The 13,040-nt window shown below is 41.3% G+C and overlaps 1 protein-coding gene across 2 annotated transcripts in view; it reads right to left on the bottom strand.

Annotated features, from left to right (window-relative positions):
* frmpd3 (FERM and PDZ domain containing 3) overlaps positions 1-13,040 on the bottom strand; it is a 93,079-nt gene that overhangs the window by 31,907 nt on the left and 48,132 nt on the right. Inside the window, exon 1 of one of the 2 annotated variants that reach the window (XM_061686161.1) lies at positions 2,814-2,863. The exons of the other annotated variant lie outside the window; for it this stretch is intronic. The gene's annotated coding sequence lies outside the window, so the exon portion shown is untranslated. Of the gene's footprint in view, positions 1-2,813; positions 2,864-13,040 lie in introns of those variants that run through there. 2 annotated transcript variants of the gene reach the window in all.

Consider the following 13,040-nt stretch of genomic DNA (forward strand, 5'->3'; position numbering starts at 1 on the left):
GTTGTCCAATGCAAACAATGAACACAATGCCCCTGTAATTCACTGGACGGTGAAGCTTTATTAACGCACCGCTTCCTCTCGCCTTGACCTCAACTGACTCTCTTACAAAACCCCTTTTCCGTTTCTCTAAGTCGACTTGTTTTGTTAGCAATTTTACCAAGATGTATGAATAGGGGTGATAGTGGGCAGATTTTCTCATGCCACATTCTTAAGTAAAAATTTAAGCGTGAACAGATATAGATTATAGAGACAAAGTTATGCACACCGACAGAATCGATTCATTTCTTTCATGTCCCCTTCCTGTAGGCGCAATGATCCCCTTGTCAAATAATTTTGTCAATATTATGTTTATTGTACTTATATGAAAACATTTATGGGACAACCATTCAGGCAGAATCCATACAAGAAATTCTGTTGTACTCTCTTACTCTCCGATGAGTTTTGGTTTCCCAGCCAACTGATTTAAATCCGACAGACAACAAACATCTGAGTAAATTTAGCTAGTAGATGCAGCAACACAGATTGGCAGAATTGTTTGGATTATTTTTATTCTGCTTATGTCATGTTTGCTTGACAAAATTCAGAAGTGGGTATTTTTCACCCAGGCTACACTTCCCCGAACAGAAAGGAAAGGACGAGTCATACACACACTATGGAAATTGCTGCAGAAATGCACATGTGAACAGAAAATGTGTGGGCTGTACTGTAAAGAGCAAGCGTTTTCACCATAGTACCATGGATCTCGCAGGGTACCACCCATCTTGCCCCAGATTCAGTATCACCACTTGAGATACATCTCACCTTGATGAGGTGCAAGTGATATAATCATATTTCTATTGCTCTAAAAGGAAGGTGATGGCACCATCTGCTTCTCGGCTATGACGAAAGGCCGGTCTACCTGACCAAAATGTCAATATGTGGCACTTGACTCAATGTCCCAGGTCTTTTCTTCCCTGCATTATTAATGTAAGCATTACATTACATGATCTTCAGCACAATACTCAGTGATTATCTGTCCCTCTATAGCAGCTTAACCTCAACAATAGAAGTGTGGTATCTTCGCACAAATCAAGTGGTAATTGTGGCAAGGGCAAAGATTTAGAGTGCCCCCTCCCTGCTCGGCCATTTCTCTCCACATATTGTGGCAATCTTGACATTAAATAACTGAATATGTTATTCACTCACTTGAATAATTGGATTAAAAAGCTAAATTTTAATTACCTACTTTGAATTTGTATTGTTTAATTAGAATCATTGCATTGAAAAACTGAATCAGGATAGTATAATTTTAAATTTAATTTATTAGGTTGGAACTGAAGTCCAATAAACTTGAAACTGAAAGTAAGATTATTTGCTCCTCAATGAAAATTCAACACTGTAGGTTTTCACATTCTTTTCTCAATTCATATTTAGTTTAGTTTCAAATTAGCTGTGACAGACATCCAGGTACTTTAGGAATAGCAATCGATCGCAGATACACAGATCTCCTCTTCGGCCAATCAATACTTTTTTTTTTTAACGTGTAACATAGGGCCTCTCCGGAAAGTTAAATCTCCTAACCTTCTCTTAATCTTTTCCCCACCTTTTCTTAACCTTTGTTGAATACGTCATCGGGTCAGGGAGGCATGAAAAGGTGCAAAGGACAGTCAACAATGAATTGTTAGGAACCTTTCACACCGAAGTCATGTATTAGTATGTCTTGATTTCTGGGGTTTTCTCCAACATAACATCATCCAGGCATTGAACTCCATGCCCTACTGACACCTAGGGGTAGAAACAGCAAATTGTACACATTCTGCACTTTTGGTCATGTAATGGACACGCTACTAAAGATGACAACCAGCAACCCCCAGTCTCGTGCTGTTCCGCATACCTGCCTCGGCTGCCTGCTGAATTAGTCTGCGTACACAAGACATCTAAGGAAAACCTTGTCTGTTTATCAAAGCAGAAGCACGGGAGGTTTAAACTTGGTACACGGACACTGAATGAATTACAAGCCAGTCCCAAGTAGCTCCTCAAAACTGAGACACAGACATCTGGTTTCTCACCCGGGCGCTAAATTAATTAACTTCGACCCCCTTGCCAGCCTTCTTTTTCCCGCTGTTTTCAGTGACATTTGTTCCATCTGTCTGGGACAATGGATGGAGCACTAGCGACACCCACAGGTAGTGGAAAGCTACTGCAACCCCAGATTAAGTAATCACAATCTTCACTGGACTTGAATGGTATATAATATTTTTAAGAACTTTGCATGGACGCCACCAGTGGTACCATCGCAATAGCACCACGAGTGATTGTATTTCTGCAAATTTGAATGTCTGATGTCAAATCTGTTTGTCAACTGCACCGGATGAGATGTTTCACCCCACACAACACAAATGCCACATTGCAAATATTACAGTGTTCTCAACAACCACATACAATTGAAACATTAGTTACAGGGATTAAAGAGGATAGTGTAGTAGGTAGATTTTTCTTGAAATAAACAGTCTTTGTTTTGGTTAAGATGATGACTGTACATGTCCTTGTGTGTAGTGAGTCCGGTGTCACGATACGATTTTAACTGGACCCAGAAGCAAGCGGAGGCTGAGAGGTTTGTGATGAAAGGTTTATTGAAGGGGATATGGAGATGGATCCTTGAGGCGTACTGTCAGGTTGTCGAGACAGGGAACGTGCGGCAGGTGGTGGTGTGAGCAGGTGGATGGCTTGGCGGCGTGGTGGAAGAGCTCAACACGGTGTGCAACACGGAAGAAGCACTGAGGACAAGGAAAAACACGGAGGTCAGAAGGATAGCGAGGACTGGCGTAGCTTACATGTTGGTTAGAGAGCCGGTGTACCACAGGAGAACGTTAATACTCTGGCGAGAGTTTCCGGGATCTGGCAGGCTTTTATGCAGGTGATGGTGAAGGCTGATTGATGAAAGGGTGGCCGAGGTGATTACTGGGAAGAGAGAGAGGGAGGGAGAGAGAGAGGGCGAGAGGGGCGCAAAGCACCACCCAAGCTCCAACAAAAGAACTGCGGAGCACAGCTCATGACATCCGGTTTTCTAATGGAGGCATTAGAGTACACGACCTTTGGATTTTAATTGTCACATACTTTAGCAGGGGTGAACCAGGGTGCAGAGGTGAAACCTACAGTTCTGGTTCTAAATGCAGCTAGAGTGTTGAGGAGATGATGGAGATTATTATTGTAGTGAATAACCAGTTCATGGGGGGTGGAGAGAGAGTCTGCGCTGGGGAGGCTGTTGATAAGAGTACAGAGAGTGTCTGGGCTAATGTTCTTGATTTGGCGAAAAGAGATGGCATGGGGAAGTTTGATTTTGGAAAAGGTTAGGTTAGTACAAAAAATATTAGTATGTGGTCTGAAAAGGCAGCACGGTGACCGACTGGTTCGCACATCTGCCTCACAGTTCTGAGGACCGGGGTTCAAATCCAGGCCTCGCCTGTGTGGATTGCATGTTCTCCATGTGCCTGCGTGGGTTTTTTACGGTTTCCTCCCACATCCCAAAAACATGCGTGGTAGGTTGATTGAAGACTCTAAATTGCCCATAGGTGTGAATGTGAGTGCGAATGGTTGTTTGTTTCTATGTGCCCTGCGATTGGCTGGCGACTAGTTAAGGGTGTACCCCGCCGCTCGCCCACAGATGGCTGGGATAGGCTCCAGCACGCCCACGACTCTCGTGAGGATAAGCGGTACAGAAAATGGATGGATGTGTGGATGGAAAGGGGAGTGAGTTGGAATTGAAGTCGCTTGTAATGAACAGGAACGGCGAAGCAGATCCAGGATGTGTTCTTTGCAGTTAGTGGGAAAGTTAATTAATTGCTGTAGACCAAAGTTATTGAGCTAAGATGAGAACTGCCTGGAAATTGTGTTATTGAAGATGTCCATGGAAGTATTGAAATCGCCAAGTAGTATAATGTTAGGAGATAGGGAAGACGACATAGGCAGCAGGTACATAAATCACCTGTGTACTGTGTCAGTTTTTTGTTTAATGGTGCACAGTGAGATTTTTTTTTAATTTAAAAATGGTGCCTTAGCTCAGTAAAGTATAAAAATCATTGTATTGTACTTTAGTATGCAAAGGCTCTCGGAAATTCTCTTTCTTCAGCTAAATGTACAAACCCAATTCCAGTGTGTGAAACATAAATAAAACCAGAAAACAATGATTTGCAAATCATTTTCAACCTGCTGTATGTTCAATTGGAAACAATACAAAGACAAGATATTTAACTTTAAAACTGATAAACATTTTTTGAATATTCACTCCTTTTAAATTTGATGCCTGCAACACATTCCATAAAAGCTGGGACAGGCATGTTTGCCACTGTGTTACATCACCTTTCCTTTTAACAACACTCAATAAGCATTTGAAAACTGAAGACACTAATGGTTGAAGCTTTGTAGGTGGATTTCTTTTCATTCTTCCTTGATGTAGAACTTCAGATGCACGAGTCACCTCATCTGGCTCCTCTCGTACTCGGTGGAGCAGCGGGTCGACTCTGAGCCCCTCCTGGATGACTGAGCTTCTCACCCTATCTCTAAGGGAGAGCCCTGACACCCTGCGGAGGAAACTCATTTCAGCAGCTTGTATCCGCGATCTTGTTGTTTTGCTCACGACCATAGGTCGATCTCACGCTCCATTCATCCCTCACTCGTGAACTCCTCCACTTGCGGCAGGATCTCTTCCCTGATCTGGAGAAGGCACTCCACCCTGCTTGTAGCTTGTATCCGCGATCTTGTTGTTTTGCTCACGACCATAGGTCGATCTCACCCTCCATTCATCCCTCACTCGTGAACTCCTCCACTTGCGGCAGGATCTCTTCCCTGATCTGGAGAAGGCACTCCACCCTTTCCGACTGAGGACCATGGCCTCAGATTTGGAGGGGCTGTTTTTTTATCCCAATTGCTTCACACTCAGCTGCGAACCGCTTCAGCGAGAGTTGATGATTACGGCTTGATGAAACCATCAGAACCACATCATCTTCAAAAAGCAGACACGTAATAGTGACGTCACCAAACTGCACCCCCTCAACACCTCGGCTGTGCCAAGAAATTCTTTCCATAAAGGTTATGAAGAAAATCGGTGACAAAGGGCCACCTTGGCGGAGTCCAACTCTCACTGGAAACAAATCTGACTTACTGCCAGCAATGCGGACCAAACTCTGACACTGGTTGTACAGGGACGGAGCAGCCCATATCAGGGGTCTGGTATCCCATACTACCGGAGTACCTCCCACAGGACTCCCTGAGGGACACGGTCGAATGCCTTCTCCAACTCCACAAAACTCTTGTAGACTGGTTTGGCGAAAGGTAGTTAAGCTTTTGGACTATTTGCTGATGCAGTTGTTCACAAAGGGGTGAAACTTGCACCATCCTTGCTTGTGAACAACTGAGCCTTTTGGGAACTTTTTATACACAATCACGACACTTACTTATTTCCACTTAACCTGTTCACCTGTGGAATGTTCGAAACAGGTGTTTATTTTTTTAAACAATCCTCTATCCCAACTTTTTGGGAATATTTGTGAAAAAGAACAATAATGTTCATCAATTTGAACTTTAAAATATTGTCTTTGTAGTGTATTCAACTGAATATAGGTGGAAAAATATTTGCAAATCAATGTACGGTATTTTGTTTGTATTTATGTTTTACACAACATCCCTCACATGTTGTAATGTACCTTAAAGGAGAAGCTTAGGCTTGTATGGACTTTTATTTCTTATCTACTTGCCACATCTTCCATCTCCCTGAAAAACCTAAAAATGTTTCTTGGTGCAAAATAGGAGCTGAAGTGGCACAAACATAGCCAAGAGGTCTTGAACAGCTGCGCTCCTCAGACACACCATCCATATGTCAAAAAACCAGGAGAGGCAGAGTGTCCATGACAGCAGCAGAGTGGCTCTGTCGCTGTGCTGTCACACTCCAGTGAAGCAGCTTCTCTCGTGACAGTCTAACGCCAGAGTGAAACTCATTCTTCACGCAACACTGCCCTCCCAAACAGCCCCAGCCCCGACTCTCCGCCGCCACCCATGAGACCCTCCCACTGAAGCACTCTAGTGACACCAAATAAAGTGGTCTTCTCCCTCCACATTTATACTAATGTATAAATTGGAATACCATGAAAAACCCAATTTATTTAAGTAGCTGAATTCAAAAAGTGAAACTCATAATCTAGATTTCCTGCACGCAGAGCAAAAATATTTCATTAGATTATTTTATACAGTGTATATTTTTTATGATTACTGTATAGCTTACAGCTAACGAAAAAACAAAATTCACCGTATCAAGGAATTAGATTACATGTGAAATAATACAAATTATTTTTAAAGGTCGCATATTTTGGCTATTTAGACCTCCACAGAGTGACTCTCTGACATAGACTTAGTATAAATGTTTTTCCATCCATCCATCCATCCATTTTCTGAGCCGCTTCTCCTCACTAGGGTCGCGGGCGTGCTGGAGCCTATCCCAAATGTTTGAAAAAAACATTGGCCGACTGATTGGCTACTCATGAAAACAGTTGCCAAACTACACACACTGCGCAACATTTCAGTCGGGTTCATCCCCGTCGCTCGGTATGCGGTGCATAAGAATCAACTGTACCGATAAACCTGTATTTTTAATACGAGGTTTCTCGCCTGAAATCCTGACTATAGTGAGAGGTGAATTTTTCTGACTAACTAGATGGCGCTGGAGCAGCATTTTCACCCTTTTTCTCTTCCTATTTTCCTTTGTTTCCACAAACTGATTTAGGCATGTCTGCCTAGACCCAAGTGTAGAGTTTCCCAACCTTTATTAAGCCAAGGGACTCATTCCAGATAAGAAAAGTCTCACAGGACAAAACAAAAAGTATGAATATTGAAATAATAACAATATCACCTGAATTTACTCACAAAGTGACTAACTCAGTTTGAAATCTGGGCCTGTTTAATTGAACACATAGGTAACTGGTATACTCACAGGAAGCCAAGACTTTTATGAGGTGAATACACAGGTTTATTGCACTGTCTGCAATCTAATGGAAGATAATTTAGTTGTTCTGCCTGTCACTATATGTCACTGGCATAGAGAGATAAACAAAGATTTATTTGTAATTCATGAATAATTATTTTGGGACATATTATATGTGATTGGCTGATTTACACCCCAGGGGCATCATTAATCAAGTTTGCGTATGCGTGTGTGCGTACGAACATTACCTTGCAAAGTATGGGAGTTATCAACTTGGACGTGCGTAGAAACGTGTGTAAATTTACGTAGAGCTCTGACCATGTTTACACACGAAACCTTGAGGTATAACAGTGAAACTACCAATTAAATGGTTAGTGCAACAGGTTATAAAATGCAGCTGTGACAGGACAACCTGAAAAAAAAACTTGAAATGCACATGACATGGCTCATCTTGCACTATTGGAGGATTTGGAGAACCGTTTTCAAAGAGTATGCTGATGTGTTCAGTCAGAGCACAGAGTGGCTTCTCAGCATGCAGGTACCGCTTTCCCCAAAATATATTGACAAATCCATGCTCTGATTTGGAACCCGTTGGAGTGGGAGACAAAATGCACCAGAGATCCAATGCACGTCTCCTGTCTACCCTAGGATTTAAAATTATATATATATATATATATATATATATATATATATATATATATATATATATATATTGGCAGTTTCGGAGACTATATATCTATATATATATACAATTTAAAATCCCAGGGTAGACAGGAGACGTGCATTGGATCTCTGGTGCATTTTTTTTTAATAGCATTCGGACACACATACACACACAGACAGTGGGTACGGAAAGTATTCAGGCCACCTTAAATTTTTCACTCTGTTATATTGCAGCCATTTGCTAAAATCATTTAAGTTCATTTTTTTCCCTCATTAATGGACACACAGCACCCCATATTGACAGAAAAAAATTAATCGTTGATTTTTTTGCAGATTTATTCTAAAAGAAAAAATGAAATATGACATAGCCATTCGTATTCAGACCCTTTGCTTAGTATTTAGTAGAAGCACCCATTTGTGCTAATACAGCCATGAGTCTTTTGGGAATGATGATGAGTTTTTCACACCTGGATTTGGTGACTCAATTGGGTTTAAGTCAGGGCTCTGACTGGGCCATTCAAGAACAGTCCCTGAGTTGTTCCGAAGCCACTCCTTATTCCGTTATTTTAGCTGTGTGCTTAGGGTCATCGTGATGTTGGAAGGTGAACCTTCGGCCCAGTCTGAGGTTCTGAGCACTCTGGAGAAGGTTTTCGTCCAGGATATCCCTGTACTTGGCCGCATTCATCTTTCCTTCGATTGCAACCAGTCTCCCGAGCCACTCTGCCATAAAGCCCCGACTGGTGGAGGGCTGCAGTGATTGTTGACTTTCTAGAACTTTCTCCCATCTCCCGACTGCATCTCTGGAGCTCAGCCACAGTGATCTTTGGGTTGTTCTTTACCTCTCTCACCAAGGCTCTTCTCCCCCGATTGCTCAGTTTGGCCGGGCGGCCAGCTCTAGGAAGGGTTCTGGTCGTCCCAAATGTCTTCCATTTAAGGATTATAGAGGCCACTGTGCTCTTAGGAACGTTAAGTGCAGCAGAATTTATTTTCTAACCTTGGCCAGATCTGTGCTTTGCCACAATTCTCTCTCTATATATATATATATATATATATATATATATATATATATATATATATATATATATATATATATATATATCTGCGATTGACTGGCGACCAGTTCAGGGTGTACCCCGCCTCTCGCCCAAAGATACCTGAGATAGGCTCCTGCATGTGACCCTAGTGAGAATAAGCGGAATGGAAGATGAATGACTATATATATATATATATATATATATATATATATATATATATATATATGCATACCATGTATATAAGTGGCAAAAATATATTATAAATATCAATATATCCAAGTATACATGCCCATTCATGTTTTTGTGGGTGATAAGTGCAGTGTAGATAAATGACTATGCAATGAATACACAATGAATAAAAGAGAATGGTTATCATGTATAGTTCATTTTATCCTCTGCACATCATTTATTCTTGGAAAATGCATTAAAGCAGGACATTCTATTTCCTTAATAAAGAATATTGTCTATCTGTCTTTGGTGACATATTTCCAGCGTGTGTGTGTGACTCTGTAGTACAATATATCTTCTGCTGAATTCTCCGTCAGTGTGTAGGAATTGAATATATGCTTGGCTGCTTGTTCAGCTTTAATCCATTCAGTCCTTGGGTGAAGGAGAGGGACAAGCAAGATGCATTCTGTTACTCTGTGCAGATCTAGGAAAGTGTGACTGTTACAGTAAAAGATATACCCAATTCTCGTTTGATGTCCACCCCGCGTCTGAGATGTACATAAATGAGCAGGGTGCATAGTGAATCTGCATCCACAGATGCACAGCATTGCTTACCTACGTACAATACGTGCGTGTGTTGCTGAAGTGCTTCAGCAAATCATTATCAACTAAAAGTACGAGTCCTGGTTTGGTGCTACCCAGTACCATATCAGAGGTAGAATAGGGCAGGTTGTCGTTCCATAAATACAATGGAGTTTTCTGGACTTAATAAATTGTCATTGTTGTGGTAACACCCGGCGCGTCTCCGTAGATGCACACAAGTGGATACTTTTGGGAAAGCCAACTATTTATTCATGTTTGTACTCAGGCATAGTTCCCGAAATCCAGCGTATGATTTTTGTTTTTTAGAAGACTCGCCCTAAGTGTGTGCGTGTGTGTGTTTAACCCCCCCCCCAAAAAACAACAAAAAACGCTTACGTGACATGCGAGCGAGCGGGGCAGATAGAAGCGTTAAAAAAACAAACAAACAAACAAACAAAAAAAACGCTTATGTGACATGCAAGTGAGCGCGGCAGATAGAACCGTACGTGCACTTTAAAAACGTCTACCATAAGATTTGTAATTGTACGGTCATCCTATATTTCCCTCTCACTGCTACTGAGGGGGAGTTAGTTCAGTTGAATGCCGCTCGCTATGGGCCGGGTGGACAGGCTCACTGGCTTTCACATGCGGGGAGCGGAGCATCCACGAGCCTCGCAATTGATCGGTAAAGAGAAGCGTGCAGGCTGGGGAGTCTGTCTATGCCTGGGCAGCCCACAGTGGCCAGCCAGGTTTCCGCTCAATGTCAAAACGAAGTATAAAACCGCGAGGGATGTTTGAAGTGTAGTGCAGCTAGCGGGCTAGCCTGCTGGCTAGCTGCCTTTTAAATCAAAGCACAAGCAAGTGATCCACCATGCTGTCACTGTTTGTGGGCTGGTCCGTCGCTGGCTAAGCACAGTGACGTGGCCCAAGGCAAACCCAGTCGAAGTGGGCTTTTCACTAGGGTTGGGCATCTAGAATCGAGAACCGATTGGAACCAGGACTAAAGTTACGGTTCTCCCAGAATCGTTCAAATTAAAAAATTTCGGTTCCCAGTTTTGATGCCTAGTTCACTGAGCCCGAAGAAGATCAATGAAGAAGCATAAAAAACCAACAAAGAAGAATGAAGACCTGCTTGTACCCAACGCCGGCGGACAAAAGTGTGTCTTAACTTTGTTAATGACCAGTCCCCTCAGTGAAACACTTGGAATAAAATTATATTCTGCAAAGGCGGCTTTTACGATGTGTAGAAGTCTGACAGACTCCGAGCCTCAGCCTATACCCCGCGGAGCTTCAGTGAAGTCAAATCTCAATTGAGTGAGTGAAACAATAAAATACGTCTATGCCAGCATTGAGACAGGAACCGGAATCGCTCGAATTCAAACGATGCCCAACCCTACCTTACACATCCACATGAACTCAAGAATTGTACTTCAATTCAGTTTTGACAAACAACTGGTGAGTACTGTATGTCATCCAGCCCAAATGTTTCCTACTTTTTAAATCTGTTACAATTATCTGACAGCTTAAGTGACTGTACATAACCGTTTTTATATTCTCTCCCTGTCCAGTAAATACTTACCACCCAAAATGTTCAATATTAATGTTGACTGTCAACTAAAAAGTGTGAATTTGAGAAAATGATCCCACTTCTTGAGCTCAATAAAGTCTTTAATGTCCTTTTGTGTAAAAGTATAACTAACTAGGTCGTTTTTTCATCAGCTGGTTATCTGTTTAAAAAGTAGTTATTTATATAATAAAATTAATTATCAATTAATTAATTATCCATTAATAAACTGATTATCTGTATGCAGTAATCCCCTCCTCCTCTGATGGAAGAGGGGGGTTTAATTTCAGTCCACCTCCGTAATCAGTGAAATTCTTGATATAGAAATACCCTATTTAAATACACTCCAGGCATGTTTTTGTTGCAATTACAGCACTTAAATTTTATTGAAAGGCCTATAAAGACACCTAAAACAACACAAACACATTTAAACACATCATATATTGAGAGAGAGCAAGATCAATGTATAACACAAAAATATTGCACAAACTATAAAAATAGAGTAACAACTGTAATTAAAATCTGCAATATAGTGGGACCGCGAAGCAATAACTGTGGTATAGCGGAGGCTTATTGTATCTGTATTCCGCGATGATTAGCTGCAGAGACTCATTGTTCCAGGGCTGGGACTCATTGTTTACATGACATGTGCATGACTCACGTTGTCTCAAGTGTAAAATGATCTATGTTTGTTAATGTTGTACGCAATTGTGAAAGTTGCTCGCTGGCATTGGCCAAGGTCTTTTATACCTCGGAAAAAGGATCCTTTGTATCTTACAATGTGCTCACTCATTTGAAGGAATCAACTTGCTCTGCGGTATTGATTTGGTTGGAATTTTTAAATAGTTCACTGCTCTTGGCTGTGATGAATTGCTCAACAGAGGTACAGTACAATGGTCCAGTAAATCAATGCATTCAACCTTGATCCCTGCTTGTAAAGGAGTAAATCGGAGCCTGCACTTTTGCTCCAATATTTCACACATAACGGCTGTTACATTCTGTGCACCTGTGGTGAGATGCTTATTCCTCTTGCAAGTGGTGTAGCTCAGTTAACAGTTGTGATGAATTATATTGCAACAGTGCACTTTTGTCCCAGTTAATGGGATGCAATCAATAACATTAGCAGCTTATCAGCAACCACTGCGTGATAACCCAGTATGAGGGCCCTAGGAAAAAGTATCAAAACACATGATAATCAATGTGAATGCAGGGATAATAAAAAAAAGATTCTCGGTAAGATTCTGGGAGACGTGATACCGAACACTTTGCACATTGATTTGAAGCAATCATTGAGCAAAATTGTTTCAAGTGGACAAAAGCGGTGTGCCATTACTACACTGGGGAATGTTTGAGACAGTGAAGACAGGAATAGGCTATTTATTTTTCTTTACTTTTATACATTTCTGTGTTTGGTTAGCTTATCCACTTTTGAAAAAAAGCAATGTGTGGGAAGATTCCTAATGAGCTAGGAAGAATTTTGGGGAAAGTGCTAGTAATTATCTTTAAAAACTATACAGTAATTGGTTCTGAGTACTGTACATGACACACATTAGCCTCACAGAACTGGCTGTAGTTTTTTTTGGCTGTAGCCAAACATGCACATAATACCATGACCAGCGTCTTCTTATTTTTATGAACTTTACAGTACTCAGTGTTGGGGGTGTGGCGATTGACACATTTGCCAAAGAACTCGCACTTGTGTCCGCACAAAAAGCAAAAAGTGAAAGTGACTGGTGAACGACAACGACGAAAAGACAGCTGACGGACTTCTCATTTGTTCAGAAGCAATGACGTATACAGGAATACTTTTCATATTCTTATGGGGTGAGTTTTCGTTAACGCTATCTACATTATGTTAGAGTTTATTCAAAATTTTGATAAAGATGAAAGATGTTCCTTGTGGTTGTTACAACGCAAATCTGACTGCAAAAAGGGTTTTCGGCATTAAAAATCACACGTGTATAGCATTCGGACACAATACAAAAAATATATGGACGTGATTCAACGTTATTGTTATTATTTTCTGTGAAGTTTGAAGTAAATCTGACAATGCGCTTGCTCTCAGTGTGACCCAGAA

This window comes from Phycodurus eques, chromosome 9 (genome assembly GCF_024500275.1).
Source record: "Phycodurus eques isolate BA_2022a chromosome 9, UOR_Pequ_1.1, whole genome shotgun sequence".
Classification (NCBI taxonomy): domain Eukaryota; kingdom Metazoa; phylum Chordata; class Actinopteri; order Syngnathiformes; family Syngnathidae; genus Phycodurus; species Phycodurus eques.